Raw genomic sequence first — 5,137 nt, 5'->3', positions numbered from 1 at the left:
GTAGCTCCATCCATCCATCCATCCATCCATCCATCCATCCATCCATCCATCCATCCATCCATCCACCCACCCATCCACCCATCAACCCATCCATCCATCCATCCATCCATCCATCCATCCATCCATCCATCCATCTTTCGATGTGATAAAATATGTAAATCTCTTTCATATCTGAAGCTTAATGTATCTGCAAAAGAAAAAAAAAATCTAGACACATAGCATAACATATATATTGCATTGTGTTATTTACAGTTTTGCCATAGAGCAGCAGCCGTGTATGAAAAACATACAAGAATTACATTTTTTTTTAAAACGAGAAATACCACTTTAGCATTTTAATGACATTGAAGTGTGGCTTTGAACTGGCAGTGACTTAGTCTTTAATCAGTTGACATTTTTGTGGGTCATTGTCTAGTTGTGTGATTTAATTTTGAGCTGAGCTTTAGCTGTTGGACAGATGAGTCACATTTGACTTTTGAGGACTACATGGTTGACTTGGTGCCTGCAAGGGGTTCATGTCCAGCGGATACAAAACAACTGTGCATTATGGCCAAATCTGACTGCTTAGGTTTATTCACTTTAAAGAACTTCATCATAAATGTCTTGTGTTTCATTCAGACGTGCCAGGATCTGTATTTTTTGTTGGTAGTCTTTGGTGTTCTTTTGGGTATGTTTTGTGATTTTTGTGTTTAGTTATGACTTTTTTTTCCACTTTATGAGTGCTTTTGTATTCCTTTGTGGAATCAGCCACCTCTCCTTAGTTAATTCCTGTTTCTTCAGTCAGTACTGCCATGCCCACCCACACCTGCACCCTGTTTCATTTAGCACAGCTGCAGCCACTCTTTTAATCAGCCGTGGCCCATTTAGCCCATCGGTTTTTCTTCACACGTCAGTGATTATCATGCATTTTAATAATAATGTGTTATGTATTGTCATCATTGTATGTTCCCATACAATAGCAAAATTGGATCTCTGCATTTAACCCATCCACCACCAGGTGGTGCAGTGAGCAGCTATTGAAAGTGCCAGGGGATAAGGTGTCCTGCTCAGAGATCCACAAGATGTGCAATGACTGGGGATCGAACCTGGGACTATTGGATCCTGAGTTGGCTGCCCTGCCTCTACACCATCTCGACCCCCGTACATTTTACATGCCATGTCAGGTTGTCCTCCCCGTGTTCTCATCGTGTCTCCTTGTGCTGCTTGTGATTATCCCTACTGCCACACCAGTGTTTATATTTTTGTTAAATTTGTTTCAGTTTTATTTCACATCCTCATGTCAGTCTCCATTCTGGGTTCACACTAATCTACTAATCTACTAGAACTAATATGAACTTAAACATTTAACTTGTTAATTAAGGCTGTTGAGTTTAAGATGTACAGTAGCTTTTAGTTTTTTACACTTAACATGAGCATTGCATGGTCTGACCCCAGGGGGAACATGCTTAGACAGCTGAAAAAAAATAAATAAAATTTTGCAACTGTCCTGTATGTTTAGAACTTTTAAATGATCTCTCAATTTAGAATCCTAAATTTTAGATTGTTGGAAAATAATTTTAAAATTCTTCCCAGACCGTTAACTAGAAACAATTACTTCTCTATGATCTTTGCTAGACTCTCTCCTTTGGCATTGTAATAAAACATAAGTGAATGTGCTGACACTTTTATTTGTATTAAAATGCTCATAAGTTGCAGATATTTAGATGCATTTGATTTTCTGCAGTTGCTTACCTCTTCAGTTCTTACAGAAGCAGTAGGGATAAGTGCATTTGGAAGAGGTTTCCCAGAAGCAGGTTATGCTTGCATCTGGTTAAATACCTAATTACTGTCATAGTGGTCAGTTCTGTTGAGTGCAGATGTGTTATGGCATTAGTCTTTCTTGTGATTAGGCATAATCTAAAAGGTCCCTGAAGATACTCCACGAATACTGTGCCATATCTACAAATCCTCAAAGGCCAGTCAGTCAAAGGAAAACTTTAAACATTCTGGTTCGCTTCCAGTTCACAGCTGTCTTGTATTTGTTTTTTTGTTTGTTTTTTTACCAAGATACCAAGCAAGCTGGATTATTTTGACTTGATACTTGCTGAAATGTACAACTTTCCATTCATATCCTGTTCCATTTCACTGTGCATGGTTCTGCAGCAGCCAATGTAACTGCTGACCATGCTGGCTTACAGCCCAGTGATTCACAGAAAATAACTCAGTTTGTATGGCATATTTGACTCAGATCCTGTGCCACGAACACGTTTTTTGTCTCGTGCATTTCACTACCATCTGGACTGTCTGCATTTTGTTGGCATTTTCTGCTGAGTTTACTTTGACCCACAGTTACAACCATGTTGTGCATACAAACGTGCTTAATCTGTTTGTAGAATTCAGCAGCGGGGGTCTATCAGTGCACAGAAGAATTTGTGCTGTATACAAGCCGGCGTTACTTGAAGTTCATGCTATTAACCCTCTCACTATTCAGCCACAGTCACAGGGATGACCTTTCCTTGCAGAAGTCCCCTATTAATATTTTAATGTGCTGATCTCTAAAGAATTAACTGCCTCCTTTGCTCACCGTGACACCATCCCAATGTCATTCAAATCTTTTAAAGAGATTACGAGGAGATAAAACTCTGTTATTATCATATCATCTTTGATAGAAGCGGTACTAAACAGATCGGCAGGGTAAGAGTGATCAAAGTCTGTTCAAAGTTGTGAATGCTCTGCAGGAGATTGCCAAGAAAAATTTAATAGCTTTTTTTTATGTATGCTTATTGGCTTAACTAGAAATCTAAAAACTGCACCAAACAGTAAAAAAAAAAGAAACAATTCTTTGTAATTTTAAATCTATGTGGTGTACGTTTAGCTGTGCTTTAATTAGGGTTAATTGCACACAATTATTTAAACACCTTTGCATCAGAGTAAGTGGTTCTATTAGATAGTGCTGTTTAAAAGCTAGATAATCCAGTTAATCTAGACTGTGGTGTTTAGTTAGTGCGCCAAGAGGAAGAAAAAAGCAGGGCATGAGAAAATATCCCATATTTTGTGTCAAACTCAGATTTAACGCTATGGATGCTCTGGACTGAACAACACTGTGGGAAAGAGATAGTTCATATTGTAAGCAAGTGGGTAAATAAAGCCTTTGGTTTTTGTTTTAAAACACATACAAGAATAAATGGCCATATTGTTGTTTTCAAAGTCCCAAGTGTTCTTTAATTCTTCACACTAGATCACCTAACTGATGTGACTGAACAGAATTCAAGATATTGCTGCAGAAGCCAAACTGTCCAAAAACAGTTACAATAAAATAAGCAAAAATGCAGACGTTGAGAGTGAAAAACTAAATGTACCATACCAGTCAATAAATTTGGCAGCAACAACTTGAAATTCTTCAACATGTCCTTATAAGTCTAACACTCTGCTGTGGAGAATTATAGACCTCACTGCATCTTTTTATCGACGTTTTGCATCATTGGTTTTTGCTGAGGTCTTTCAAAAACTCACATTTTGTTCAGCACTTACTGTATTTCAGTTTGAGTTCTGAACATTTACTTGGTCATTGCAACATGTTAGTACTTGTTTTAATTATTATTGTAGATTTGGTCTGTGTCCTTGGAAAACCACATTTGATCTGGATATTTTGTTCCTAAATTACTTGGTACGAAGGACAGCTGACGGAATAAAAAGCATGTAATCAGGTCCCCAAGCTTCAAAATGGGCACAGTCAGAATTGCATCACTGTCAGTATGACATTTTGATGCATTTTTTTGTCTGACTTGCTGTTGGTTTTCAACAAATATGGAACTGTTTTCAACCTTTATTTATACAGGTTAGTTCCCACTGAGCCTTGAGAAGTCATTTACAAGAGAGACCTGTTACATACAAACATATAAAGTAGATGAGGAAAAGAGAACACAAGGGTGGAGGAAGTAAAACAAAGCATATCCTCAAACCATGCCCTGGCTGGGGCACAGTGTAAAAGATGCAAAAAAGACCTTGCAACATAAACAGCAACATACAATGACATCATAATACATTTATGCATGAGGAGGCCAACAAAGGCAGTGAGTTGTCCGTGGACACTGCCAGAAAGTTCCAAAGTTCTGATAAGATTGTAAAGTGTCTATCAGCGGCACAGTTCTGATAAAGCGTAGGAGGAGAGAGGAGCAGCAGAGCATCATTATTCAAATAACCTCTGGGAGAATTTGAGATAGCTAGCCTATTCAAGGCCAGGCAGGGGAGCCAGAATTGATAACAACATATGTTTTGGGACAGGTAGACTCTGCTTGATTTTTTTGTCTGACTTCAAAAGTTCTGCTGGTACTTCTCAATTGCGAATTGAAAACATCCAGATTTGTGGTCATTCCACTGGGCTGTGCTAGTAGCCTTCCCCAAGATTGACTCCTTCACGCCAACGAGCTCCAGAAGTTGCAAGTGGCCTGCGATCCTCAGAAATCATGTCCAGCTTACGGCTTAGCTCGAGAAGCAATTGAGTCTGGGTGCTCGAAGCATGGCACGTTCCTTCACACATGGCAGGCAGCTTCAAAATAGCCAGATCCACTGCCGACGTCTACAGAGTTTGTTGATAAGCCAGAAACTTGCCGATTCCAAAAAGCAGAAATCCCGCTATCATAACTCCAATTATGTATTCATCTTCTACATCCTCAAAGGACAATACAGAGAGACACACCATCTTCCAATGGCCCCAGGAATCCATGGTGTATCCCGAAGCAACAATACATTATGGTAAAACAAATCTTCAATTTGTCCCTGTATTTTAATTTAATTAAATTTTTTAAGAACCTTGTGGTTTGTTTAGAATCAACCTTACAAGCAGTGCTGCCAAGTTCTAGTTTAGCAAGATTTATTTTTTTCTTCTGGCAACCCTGCGAAACAAGCCATACTTGTTCATTCTCTTCTTTCCTTTCTACTGTCATGAACTTTAACATTTAACCCTCTAACTGAGGTCTGTGGAGTCCGAATTGCAGCTCTAGGGGTTTTGTGCAGTTTCTCTGAGCGCTGAACAGTCTGACCTCGGGGTGAACTTGCTAAGGCGTCCACTCTTGAGAAAACTGGCAGCTGTCTCCAGCGTTCTCCGCTCACACTGTAGAACGACAGACAAATTGTTTGGAAATGGCCTTATAACCCT

Source organism: Nematolebias whitei, chromosome 4 (genome assembly GCF_014905685.2).
Source record: "Nematolebias whitei isolate Nwh7 chromosome 4, NemWhi1, whole genome shotgun sequence".
Taxonomy (NCBI): domain Eukaryota; kingdom Metazoa; phylum Chordata; class Actinopteri; order Cyprinodontiformes; family Rivulidae; genus Nematolebias; species Nematolebias whitei.
The sequence above is the reverse complement of the archived record's forward strand: the minus strand, read 5'-3'. Positions refer to the sequence as shown.